General features: G+C 38.4%; 1 protein-coding gene across 1 annotated transcript in view; it reads left to right on the top strand.

The window, feature by feature from the left end:
* The window catches only part of STXBP5L (syntaxin binding protein 5-like), a 211,335-nt gene that overhangs the window by 189,570 nt on the left and 7,864 nt on the right, over positions 1-13,901 (top strand). The gene's annotated exons all lie outside the window — the stretch shown is intronic.

Raw genomic sequence — 13,901 nt, 5'->3', positions numbered from 1 at the left:
AGTGTAGGACTGTAGTGTTGGTTGTATTCAATTTTAGTAATAGGTAAAAATTTAATAATATTTAAACAACAGAAATGATAGGGTTTAATATTTTAATAATAAAATAATTAATTTTAACAATTAACTCTTTTAAAAATCCAGGTTTTAATTTTAATCAAGTTGCAGAATAATTTCCTAAGTGCCTTAAGAGATAATAACCTCCTGTGGCTATTGTCTGGGCTGTAGCATGGCCTGAACCCCCCATGATGCTGTAAGTGATAGGCAATCAACAACACCATGACCCCTAGCCCTCTGTCTTGGGGGACCATTTGTATCCTAACCTGCCCACCTGCAAAGGTGTCTGCACCACAGAAGTTCTTTACAGCTGGAACCAGTACTCCCTAATTTTGCTGATTGTTAATGGAGACTGAGTGTTATAATTCCCCTTGCTCTGTCTAATTTAGTATTTTTAAATGCAAATTAATGCAAATACCTTTGTAACTAGTGGCAAATTGCTAGAATCTTGATTTTTTTTTTTTTCTTTTCTTTATGATAATGTAAAATAGATTCTTGTTCGGCCTTTCTTCTGACTGCTGTGGGGATGACACAATGGAAAAATAATGTGTGAGACCCTATAGGAAAACATCCTAATTTGGCACAGAGGGTTCCAAGATTATGTTCTTGACTGGAATGGAGCTGATACCCCAAAGACTGTTGCAGTGTCCTCTAGCAGCTCCTTCCATTTGATTTAAGAGCAGTATTTACCTACATTCATCCATGTGACACAGAGCAAAGCATGGTCAGAGGCTCTCTGCAAAACATCTGCGCTCACTGAAGGTCTTACCATCTTCCGGCTATGTCATTAGGTCTCTAGTAGAAGTCACCTCCCATCGCCAGAGGCTATCACACCAGAACAGATACTGGTGGAAGAGGGATCCTTTGAGTTGTCCCTTTCTGCTTAAGTACAGAAACATTTAGCTTAAACAGCTTTCTATATTGGGTTACATTATCCAACTCCCTTTGCACTAAAGCAAATGAGAAGTGCCCACGCGATCTATTTTTCTGACTTTACTAGACAAGGGTTAACCTTCTGTAGACGAACAAGGTCAAAAACTTGGGAGTAGTGACATTTCAACTGACACTGCTGTTTCTTCAGTGACCATCCGACCATCTCTCCTTTAGGAGAATGTTACAGTATCATGGACTCTTCAAAGATTACATCATAGGCTGAACAGCAAAAATGTTAAATCACATTGTAGGCTTCCTAGAACATATGACAAAGTGTAATCTTCAGCAGTCAGTTATAAGAAGTAATCCTGTTTAAATAACAAACCTACCATAAATTTCAGTTTTAACTTGCATTAATTAATGGCTCCTTTGTGAACATTGTACTAAAGAAGCTTTACAGAGCTCTGAGGTGTTTATAAATTCCTGTGCATAAAGGCAGTTTTCATTTGCATAATCGCCATTTTTTCCTCCACGTTAGTTATTGATGATGATCATAACATAACCCTTTCATCTACTTCTATGCGCCGCACAAATATGGTAAGTACCATTGTCATATAATAGCTCATGGTGGAAAATATATCACCGCACAGTAGTTTCTATTGCTGTGTGGTTTTCTTCATCCTATGTAGGATGGAGAATTCTTCTGGAATTCCTGTACGCAGATACTGCTGCAATATCAGCACTACACGTACATAACCGGGCCACGGCACTACCTAATTCTTTTATGCTTCTTGTTTTCTTTTTCCCTCCCATCCTCCCAGAGTAAGTAGGGTCACTTGCAGGCAGAACCCACAAACCCCTAAGGTCCCACTGACCCTTGTGTACAAAACATTTAGTAATACAGTGATACTTTTGATGGCATGATGATGCTTTCTGCATATCCATATCATGAAAGATTCAGTTTCTATTGTTCCTAACTAATTATAATACCTATCAAATTTAATATTAAAGTGTATCTCTTTCTAGAGATAGTCATCGAACTTCCTTTCAGGGACATGGAGTAAATTAAAGTAAATGACACAAAAAAATCCCTATTTGAAAGTATCAGTGGTGTCACTTAAACGGTATTACAACTCTCAGTAAGGTCAGTGAAATGGCTGCTGCAAGAAGGAGCCAGACAGTCTTTAGAGTAATTTATATTAACATGTAATATGATGGAGCACAGTTTGGGTTTGTCCTTGAGTGTGTAGGTTTGTGTACCAGTCACCTTTCAGCAGGTGTATAGACTAAAATATTTTTCTGATTATTTATATACTCTCATTAAAACAAAGCCATCTGTCCAACTTGTCTAAGCTTTCTTTTAGATGCCTGTGCTATTAGTCTTTTGAATTCTAGCTCTACTAACTGATCTGTCTGGAATGACTGACATTCCGCCGTTCTTCATGCATCTTGAATTTCTAGACATACGGTTTTGGCAAGTGGTTTGATTTATTTCTGAAGTTTTTTATACTAAATATACAGTGGAAGGTGGTGTGATCCTTGAAAGATTCTTAGGCTGGGGGTAAGGAGGAAGGTGAGGGAGAAGGAAGATGAGAAGTTAAAAGATTTGAGAAAGAATATACTGAGAATAAACATTCTCTCTACAATGTGGGACTGGGTTTGATCAAAACCTGCTAGTTGGGCTGTTCCAAAATAAAATGAAAAAATCCTCTCTGTACTAAGAATTTATTGGCTACTTAGTAGTATATTCTGCAATAAACAATTAGATGTATTCACAAGAAATTTTTTTTTTATATATTCTCATGTGGTGAATCAAGATACATATTTCATGTCCTTGATAGAGAGGTAGTATTTCAGGGTAGTATTTCAGGTTAGTATTTGGCAGGATTTTATTATTCTACCTGAGTAGAATTTTGATTACAGATTGCTATCTCAGTAGTCTTAAGCACTCTTTATACATTAAAAAAAAAGCCTTTGTGTGTGGGTAGATGGTTCTTACCTTTTCTTAAGCCTGTCTCTGAGGCACTGATAACACTTGGAGATTTTTAACAATGCTTCCAGTTCCTGCTCTTTACAACCTCTTCTAATTGATTTGATTAAAAAGATAATACATTTTGGTGACTAATCATAAGATACCTATTAGAATAAGAAATCCAATGTGAGAGGGGAAGACTAATTTAAAAAATCTACTTATTTAAATCTGATCTTTTGGTACAATAGGAATTGTATTTCCAACGCTTTCATCAAGTGTATTTTCAAGCAACTTTCACACAATAAATTCTTCTGACTTCATTCCTGTTAGCTGATTGTCAAGATTTTGCTGATTCTTACCTCTTTACACGTGCAGAAGGATTGCTGATATAGAAAAGCATTTTTGAAGAACGTCTTTGCAATGATGAATCATAGGAAGAAAATGGAGGGAGGAGGGGGTGTCTTGTTTTCTGCTGGTCAAAATATTGCAAACTGTTCAGTTTCATAAAGTGCTGATATTTCTTCCGCACTCATAGAAGAATAATTCAAAAGCCAAGTAAAGGCAGAGGAGTGGTGTCTATGCTTGCATGGTTACTGTTACTGCTTAAACCTGTGTCCTTCCCAGTACCCTCATCTAACATGGAAAAACTTGAAAAGCTCTAAAGCTTTTTAAACTCAAGTAGATTTTATTCAAAGCTAAAGATTACTGCAATTTCAGTTTCAAAGCCTGGTATTTTTTTTTCCAAAAAACCCACTGGAATCTACATCAAATAGCTTGTTATAGTTATATTTTCATCAATAATTAGCCAGACATTTAATACAGCACTTCTCGAATACCATTTATACTATTTAAAATGTTACATATTGTCCTGTATTATCTTTCGGCTTCATAAATGCAGTGTTCTCACAGCTATACTAATAAATTCTGTAGTTGTTTAATATTCTCTATCTAACTTCAGCAAGAAATTAGAATTTTACAAGTTCTTAATAGCATATTATTGATTCTAAACAATCTTGTTTTCACATACTTTTGAGTAAGCTGTTTCTTCCTTGCAATAATATAAGAATTTTTGCATTATAAACAAAACCACAAACGTAGGGAATTCTGTTGTTGAACTTCCAAATTCTAAACTTCTTCTAGTACATTTTGACCAGAAGTTTTTTAGATTTTTAGGAGTTAGTGATTCCATTTCTTTGATAAGGCTTTCTTGCACAGGATATAAACTACATTTTTTTTATTATCAAGTTAACACTGTGCTTTTAAATATCAACAGCAATAAAAAATAGACATGAATGCAAATTGTTCTTACTCAAGAAAATCTTTACACAGATCCAGAACAGTCCATCTGTGCATAGTAGTTAAACCCATTAAAGCCCCCTTTCCATCTAGAACTGCAGAGATCCCAGCCTGATCAAGAATTTCAGTGTAGATGAATAGGCCCAAAACATCTGTTATTTTTCTGCATAGGCAAATTAAATTTGTATTTCAGTCTAATTTTTAATTGTAATTTCAGATTAAAGAAAACACTGAATTAAAGAAAACAGTGACGCTAAAGAATAAAAATAAAATTGTTGTGGGAGGGAACTTAGTGTGATTATACTGGTATAGCTGGTGGGTATATGGATGTGTGCACAGATACCTATGCTGGCACACAGTCCTTTTTGCTTTAATAAATTATAACTAACTCTGAGAAGTCTTTCAGATTTTATACTTCTTGGTTATTGCTTTTTTCAGGTGTTCTGCTTTCTTAAGCCACTTTGCATTCTCCAAAAGGTTCTCTCTGCCATGACTTGCTAGTTGCCATCAAGAGCTTGTGCTGGCAGACTCTGCCGGTTTTTTCCTCCTTGCCTGCATTCACACAGAAATTGGAGCATTCTGTATATGTATGTCCATATGTGGTTATATCATAAGTCTTAGGAAGAAATAAAGGCAGCGTGGAGTTTTTCCTTTGAAATGTTGTGTTTGGAAATCTATTTTCTCCCACCAGCAGTGATAGAAAACTGTCTTTCTTTTTTATTATTATTTTTATTTCCCATTATGTAGTTTTTAACTAGTCCAACTTAATCACCCTTGACTAGAAAGGCCATTTAGATCTTAGTGCTACAAACTTGCCTCTGAACAAGCAATCCTAACAAGGATTTGCATTGTAATTTTCTAGGAATGCTAAGAGCAGAGTCCTTGCATTTGCTTTAGCTTTTCTTTAAAATAATTCAGTTTCAGCATTTACCTCAGCTTTTGGATTAACTCTTTTGATTATATATAGTTAAAATTTGATACAGAGCACTTGAATTGAAATTGCACTGTGAGCTGGCAAAACGAACCACTCAAGTGGTTAGTCATTATCTTTAATAACCTTATAAAAAATTCTATGGCAAGTACAATACAATTTCATTTTAGTAGACCCAGTATACTTTTATACTTGAAGTTTCTCTTTTGCATCTGCATATAGAATGACTAAAACTGTTTGGGGGATAAGTTGTTTTGTCTCTTACGTGATTTTGTCCAATTTGTTTTAGAAATGGGTAGTATTTGGTATATACTATATACTTCTTTTATTAGTCAAAAGTATTTGTGAGGATCACCATAAGAAGCTTGGTACACAGCCTGGCAGAGCCTTCCGGATTTTTTTCCTGCTGGATTTTGGTTTAGGTTTTGCGGATTGAGGGTGCTGAGTTTTTTGAGGCTTTTGGTTTGGTTTTTAGATCCATCAAATTTTACAATCATTTTCTGTGTATGTATGTCAGCCTGTTACTTTGGTCTATTGTTTCTAGAACAAGGTTTCCAAAGTCTTAGGATCTATCTGTACCTTAATCAGCATCAGCCTGTGAATACGTGTGTGAAACCATAGAGAAGGGCTAACGTTTGCTCTCGTAAGTCCTGTATGCTGTAGTCAGGGTCTTGGAAATATGATACGGAGTGGTTATCTTATAAAAAGTCCGCAGCCTGAGGAACCAGGCTCAGCTGATGTTGTGCTGTGTATTGCAGTATTTCCTATGTAACTTCTATACAATTCATGTCAGTTTTTCTCTTGTCAGTTATGGCTATACTGTTATGCTGTCTGCAGCAGTGCTGTATGCATAGCACATTGGATTTTTTTGGACTGGATGAGTGAATGTGACCATTAGATTTCCTTCCCATGTGGCGAGGTGGGGAGAGAAGAGAGAGATTTCTGGTTTTATCATTGGCTCCTTTTTTCTTGGGTCCATTGGGTCTGAAGCCCACATGTGGATGTGAACTAAGTGATGATGGCCTAGAAGACGGATCACTGCGGTTTTCAAAGGTAGTGGTTCCTAGGCATCCAAGGAAAGAGGGAAACAACCTGGTTGCTTGATCTAGAAAAATATTGAAGAAAAAGCACAAAATTATTCAAATGCATGGCAGGGTACTGCAGAGAGGAAGGGAATAATCTGCTGTCCATGTCTGCTGGGAAAAGGACAGGATGTAATGGACATAAATTACTAAGGCAGAGCCACTACTTCAAGGAGACAGTAGGGGATTCATTTTGATCACAAGGTTAGTTAACCACAGAAATGGATTCTCTGAGGAGGTTATTGCATCTCTGGCAGGTTTTCAGAAGAGCTCATACTCTCCACTGCATTACCTTTGCCATGCCTCTCCACGTTGCAGAGTGGATGATTTCTGGTAAACTTCCTTGCCCAAGCAGCAGCCAAACTGACACTTACCTGATCCCCTGGGCATGTTACAGCAGTCGTGGGACCACATTTCACGAGGCCCATAAGTATCATGGCTTTTCACGGCTAGGCTTTCATAGCAGATGGAAAAGCCCTTGGCTTGAATGCTTGAAAATGAGGGGATTATGGTGTTGGTTCTGCTTGTAAATCATTTCAATTTTGTTAGCATTTTACGTTACTTTACATCGTTTTAACTAGTAAAGGTAAGAATAGTATAATAGGAAATAACTTAGAGACACTATGGTAAGCCATATTCTCCACTAACGGCTCAGTTTGTCACCACATGTCTGTGCAGAGAAGCAGATAAGAATGTTGCATAGAGGACCTGTTCTATATCTAGAAAGTCTGTTCCTTACTGCAGAAAGCTTTATTCAAATAAAAAAGAAGTTATTAGGAAGCTGAAATTATTTTTTTCCTTTGTTGAGCAAAATCACAGCACTTCTGGTCTAATGGGCACTGCAAACTCAGATTTCTGAACAGCAAATTCTGTATGGCTGTAATAAAACTTTTGGCACCAAAAAAGCAAGTGTTTCAAGGAAGGCTATGCCAGCATCTTCTGTAAGGTTTTCATATCTGTTTCAAAGTATTCAGTTTGAACACTGAACTGTAAGATCCATAGATTATTCATGGGGGAATATAATTGTTTCCAGAAGTGACTTGTCCATAGTGCTAAGTTCTTTTTCAGTTATGGTGGAGATGAGAGTGTGTGTGCTTGTTTTCTACTGTAGGTAAAATAAAATTTAAAACATCTCTTTTCCTGCTTCCTCTTAGAAAGGAGATGTAAACAGATTTTAAAGGTGAGCAAAGGGCCAAGTGCAGTGTGCCTGTGATACAGACACGTCAAAAATAATGGCAACTGGTCCTGAGAGTAAAGGGGACAATTCAGTCCACCTACCTCAATCCATCCCTTTAGGATGCAGTCTGAGAGAGCGCTTCTCACAGTGGATGTCCTAAAGAAATAGATGGGGCGTGCCACTTGCCCGGGAAGTCTGGTAGAGGACATGCATAAAAAGTAGGTTGTTATGGCAAGAGGGAGCCCAGTTTCTAGACCCTAGCAATGGTGTTCAAGTTCCCCAGAACGCGTTCATATTTTACAGTAGGTCCACAGTAAATACAAAATAGGACCAGAAGGGCCAGAAACCTTAGGCTCGGCTTCTCAGCTGAGCATCATAGCCATCAGGGGCTCAGCTTCCAGGGGAGACATGTTCCTCATTATACCTTGTGGCCGCAGATACAGAAGTCATGGATGGATGGAGTCAGTCCTCTTAGAGTGATTTGTGTCTACAGCTTACGGCCTCCAGCTTTCTGCTGAGTGCTACAACCGCCAGACTGCAAAAAGCCAGTGGAGCTGTCATCACTTAGACTGAATCATAATCTTTATTGGATCTTAACACTGGTTTCCCTCAGAGGTTTAAGTGGAGTTTCAGTGTGTGTCTGCCTAAATCTGGTCACAACAGAGCTTGCAATGCCCTATGTCCCTGGAAAAAGCAATGGGGAGAGGTTGTCTAAAGACTGAGGTGCTTTGTGAAAGAGCATGTCTAATGGCCAGGAAAGGCCTGGGAAGAAATGGAGAAGAGCCTTGCATGGATGCATGTGAGCTGCTGGTGCCTGAATTCCAACTCTGTTGGGCTAGACAGAGTTCATGTTTGGTTTTTCCTTGGAGTACATTTTCTGTCAGGTTCTACTAGGATGTTAGGATCCATTTGTTTTCTTACAGGAAGCTGGAAATTTTCCTTGTTTTTAAAACAACCAACTTAATGAAAAATTTTGTTGTTCTTACATTCACTGAATGTCTAGTTGGTTTTAATTTAAATGATTATTTGATTCCAAGTTAAGCTAATTTCACACTGTACTCTAGGCATGTTGAATTTGGAGGGTGTGTTTTGCACTACGTGCTCAAGTTTAGCATTTTTCTGCTTGCTAGCAGTCGCTTCAGATCAATATAAACTGTTTTTCTACATCTGAAATAATTTTTGAAACATTTCTGGAAGTGGAACACACCATTGGGTGGTTCCTGGTACTTCTGTGGCAGAATGGAATAGGTGGTGGGCTGTTGTATATAGAGAACTACGGGAGAGTATAGGAATATTCTGAGATTGTTCAAGTTATGTGATAATAGCTGTTCCAAAGGGGGGTTTTAAAACAAAGCTTTTTTAACTAAACTTCAGTTACACAAGCAGAGGATCTATCAGAGGGGAAAAAAAAGTGTCCTTTAAAATGCTTTCACTTGCTTTGTTACAACATTAACTATTTTGACTTTGTTATTGAATGAACCCAAGGTTTTTCTTCTATAACGCCTTTTGTCTCCTCCTTATTCTTGGGTACTTCCACATATGAAAGTTATACAACATACCATTCTTTCCCAAACCTTCAATGTTATGAAACATGCTTCAGCAGAATGGATATTTTAGGTTGGGATTTAAGTTCTAGAGAATTGTGATATCTTTGATTAAAAACCATATGTCCAAACTTATAACCTATATCCAAATTGAGCTCTTAGCAATCTGAATGTGAAGACAGTTTGCTTGTATAAGTAAAAGGAAGTGATTCATACAATTGAATATGGAAGTTTGATAGATGACTTACTATAAAGATCTCTCGCATTTTTATCTTTCTATAAAAATGCTTAGTTCTACTTCATTTTAAATATGAAGAATAGTTCTGCCCGAGAAGTTCCCTTCCGTTTTTAAAACGTGCTGAACTAAAACCTAAGCCTGAACTTTTCTGTATTCTGGAAACATCAAAATAAAGATCCAAGTCTGGTGACTTGAATCTATTTTCTCTTTCAGGCCTTTATTTGCTATCATTTACGTCAGTCTTGTATCAGTATAATTCTCTGAAGCCATTCAGGTTACACTGCTATAACTGTAGCAACTTCAGGACAATGCATTTCAGGACTTTTTCGAGGGAGGGTCAGGCATCCCACAGGTGTGAGCTCCATGTAAGCGCAGATGTAGCCACGCTGGTTTGAATGCTCTTCGAGCAGTATATTCACAGGCTTTTCAACATAATTTTAGGGAAACTTATTTGAGTTGATCCGGTAGGAAATCATTCACAGTAAAATTCCAGATTATTATAGCATTGTTTGTGCTTAAGACAACTTCTGCTGCTTTCTAGTGAATTGCTTTATGTGGAATGCAGCTTTAGAGTGGTGCAATTAAAATGTGTTTGAAGATGTTTTTAGCCAAGTAAATGTGCGGTGTTCTTAAATGTGTGAAAACCCTGCAGCGTTACTTCCTGCCTGTTTCTCCTCTGTGTTGCTGAAGCATTGCCGTCAGTCATATGGTTCGGTCTCTGTGTCTCTATGATGTTCCTGTGTGCAAATTCGTATTTGAAGTATAATTCCTTTACTGTATGTTTACACTGGCATTCAGAGCTTTGCATGCTTTCCTGACTATATAATTTTAAAAGTGACAGATTTCTCTCAAAATTTTAAGATTATGATCCTTAAACTGGAAAATGTTTTAATAGTTTCATTAGCTTCTGTTAGGTCTGATATTTGGGATTAAAACTTTTAGAAATCTCCAAGTGAGGAGAACATATACCATTTAACTTTGTTTCCAGAATATAGCAATTTCCATATCAAAAAAGGTCGACTTTTGTATATGTTTTATAAGCAGATCAATTACTCGGTATGTTAAAACCAGGAAAGGACCTATAAATAGCATCCAAGATACTGACAGTCAATTGCAAAACTCACCAGTAATGAACGTAAACATTTGCAGTTAAAATGTTGATCTTTGTCACTGGTAGTTTTCTTTTCATTCCTTGTAACAAGTGATACTTTAATGACTTCTAACTTCAAGAAGAAAATTACTTTATGCTTCTGCGTTAGTGCTAAATCCATTATTTTAGAATAATCACAATGACAATTTCTTGGAAGAGATGTGAGGATGTGTTCCCTGTACAAAGCCTTTTCTGCAGCTGAGAATAGGGAAGTCAGAACGTTCCCCTGAAGATGCACAAGTCAGTGGCGTGAATATCCTCCCTCCTCTTTTTTTTTTTTCTTTTTTAATTCCATGAGAAAGTAAGGAAATTCCAGTTTTATTTCCACTGAACAAAAGGAAGCTAAAAAAAAAAACCTCTGCAAGTGCTCTGTAAAGGTGACAGTTGAAATACATGGAATCATTTACTCAAATTACCTCTTTAAATTCTCAGAAAACCCCCAAACCCTAAATTAAATCTTCTCCTAGACACCAGTGCACTGCAGCAGGACAGCTCTGTTGTGCAAGAAAAGAGCTAGGACAATGACTGCTCAGGGCTGCTTTCGTATAAATGTCATGATGACGGTTGGCTCAATTGTTCTTGTCCTTTTGCAATGCATGCGATTTTGTGGCAGTAGGTTACATTTCCAGACGGGCAATGCTTCAGCAATTACATGGCATCAGTACATTCTCACACGACGAGCGTCACTATACTGCTCACACATGGATGAACAAAGGTAAGACTCAAAAACACTGGCTTCATTTTTATCCTAGCATGTGAGTTGAAGTGTCCTGTGTGTTTCTGTCAGTGAGGTGGGTAGCAAGTTAGAGGATTTGCAGTTGCTTTTAAATCAGAAGCCTTCTATTTGTATGCTGCTGCTCATAGCTGGAATTTAACAATCAGTCCAGTGTTATGGAGGAAGTTGGTTCCTGAGCATCCATCTGCATCTCACTAACCCAAACCGTGTGTAGGACAGGGCTAAATGAAAGCATTTTGAAGAAAGCAGGACTACTTTTAGGAGAGTAGTGGTATTTATATTGTGTGGCCTTAACCCATGGAATGCAGCTTTTTGAAATGCAGATAATAATACTTTTGCTCATAGTCATATGCGCTGCTCATAGTCTAACAGCCTGAATAGCAGCATCTCCCAAATGATAGTCACTCGTTAGCTCTCAGGGGACACTGGACCCCTCTGGTGGTGCCCTCGGCTCCTCTGTTGCTAGCTGCAGGAACAGCCTGGAGACCTATTTGGAAAAAAGAAGAGCCAAGAAATCTAGGCCTGCAAGAGGAAGAGGAGGAAAAAGGACAGGGTCGCCTCAGAGAGATGGCTGGGTGGAAGCAGAGGGAACCTGGGGGTTGGATATGTGCCTCTCGGAGAAAAGGGAATACTGGACTCCCTCAAAGCAGGAGGCAATTTAGAGGCAGGAGCGCATTTATGAGAAAGTGTCACATAGCAGGATGTTCTGCAGAGAAGGAGAAGAGAGAAAGAACTGAGGAGCAGAAAAGTATCATCTGCTTTCACATACGAACATCCTGTCCCTTTACTAAAGCAGGGAGTCCAAATAAACTTTGTTTGACCTAGGTTACAGGGAGTACCTGGAAGTGGCCCTGGTTCAGATTCATGCAGAAAGATGTGGTAGCTGACGTTCTTGCTACACCCATCGTACACTGTGAGAAAAGGAAAATATAAGAGAAAACCCAGAATATGGCGATTGGGTTAAGGATTACTACAGATTGGCAGTAGTAATACAGAACAGCTTTTAGAAGATGGGACATCATTTTAAAAGATAGCAATCATGCTAGGAAAGGATATGGCAAGTTTTTAAATTTCCCGAATAAATGCTTTTATGTTTCTCTAGGATAAAATGGAGTGGTTTCTAAATAGAGAATTTGGGGTATAATCTCTTTGAGAAAGGAGTCCCATTAAAACTAAATTTTATCCCAAAATCTAGGAAGAGGAGAGATTTCTACCTTGCTTTAGAGCTAGCCAATAAAGTCACATAGTGATTGCAGCTTTTCATAGGTTTTGGTTTGCTGTTCAGATATGTTTAATGACATCAAATTTTGACATGTGTCTTGCTGGTCTTTAGAATTTCATTTTGAGCAGTGTATTTAATAGAAAATGGCACAGTATGTTCCCAAAAGTGTCCCAAAGATTGTATCTGTTAGTGTCAGTTCTGCAAAGATGTATTAGTTAACTGTACTGCACAGGAGTGAGGAACACTTCTTGTTAATTTAGGGAGGGAGAAAGCTTGATGACACATGCAAATGACACATCATATATTTTAAGTTCCGTGTATGTCGCCTACACTAACTGCATTTGTCCTTTCAACATCTTTCTCAGTTTGAGCACCACCATATCTGAATTTTATGTGACTGTGATATTAATACACCTGTTAAAGAGAAAATTAATTACATAATAACATCTTTTAAAAATTAGGTACCCTTTGGGGAAAATAAAAGTGTATGTGTATGTGGAGCCCTCATGATCTCTGCCTTGAAATTGCTGTCTTCCCCTTCTTTACCTGGCAGCTGTCACTGTGCTTAGGAAGGAGCTGGGCCAACCAGTCCACTGCAGAAGTATAAAGTGCTTGGGGTTATGGGAGACACTAATTCTCAAAGTATTAGAAGCTGTGTTTGCACATTAATAAACAATCCCAGTTTTGTGCAGATATATTTAGCAGTACTGAGCCAGAACTGGAGAGCTACAACAGTGCCTGCATGAAGAAGGTGAAACGGTGTGAGGAAAAGGCAGTGCTTGGAAGTCAGGTAGATGTAAGTTCCTCTTCCATGAAAGTGGGACTGAAGTGCCAGGGGCGTTGGCTGTGAAGCTCCCGTTTGACAAGTTACGGATGCCCTCAAAGAACAGAAGCTGGGCCAAGTGTGAAAGAGCAGCAGGAGAATCTGCCCCCATCCCTATGTGCCAACTTTTAAGGTAGCATATGTAGTAATGCTTGCTGTGGTTCCAGTAGTGCTTTGCCGTGGTTCTCTCCAGTCTTTCCCAGGCAGGTGCTGTGAAGAGGATAATTTCAGCCATGTACACTGGGTCACAGGGGTAGGGGAATACAGTGCTGCAATACGCTGTCTGAGGAAGAGATTCACCAGCAAAACTGCTGCTTCTGGTGGAGAGCAGGAACCGTATATACAATATGAAGCTTAGCCCAGTTTTAAGTTGGAGTACGTGAGAAAGTCCTTTTATAATTTTATTCGTGGCCGAAAGTATTCCTCTTTTAGACATTTCTAGTGGCTCTGAAGAGACAGCTCTCCCTTCTGAGCTATAAGAAGAATAATTTCATACCAGACACAGATCTACTTCATAATGATAGGTTCAGAAGTGAGCCTTTTATCTCAGATCCAATAGCTTCAACTATTTCTCCACCTCCAGAACCTCCTGGTCCTCTAGTTGTTATTGTTTCAGAAGAGCATGTGAGACTTCCAATGATCTAGCCCTATCTTTGACTCCAGGTTGGTAGACAGCAGCATTGGCACAAATTGTTTTGCAAAGACTGTGCTAGCAGCCAGCGTTACTCTCTTCTTCCCTCTGGCTCCTTTACTCTTCAGTAACTTTTTAGCCTCAGTGTGCTTTATAGCCTCCAGTTTGTTGC

The sequence above is a fragment of the Pygoscelis adeliae genome, unplaced genomic scaffold, assembly GCF_000699105.1.
Source record: "Pygoscelis adeliae isolate BGI_AS28 unplaced genomic scaffold, ASM69910v1 Scaffold120, whole genome shotgun sequence".
Classification (NCBI taxonomy): Eukaryota; Metazoa; Chordata; class Aves; order Sphenisciformes; family Spheniscidae; genus Pygoscelis; species Pygoscelis adeliae.
Note: the sequence above shows the minus strand (reverse complement) of the source record. Positions and strands in the feature narration are given on the sequence as shown.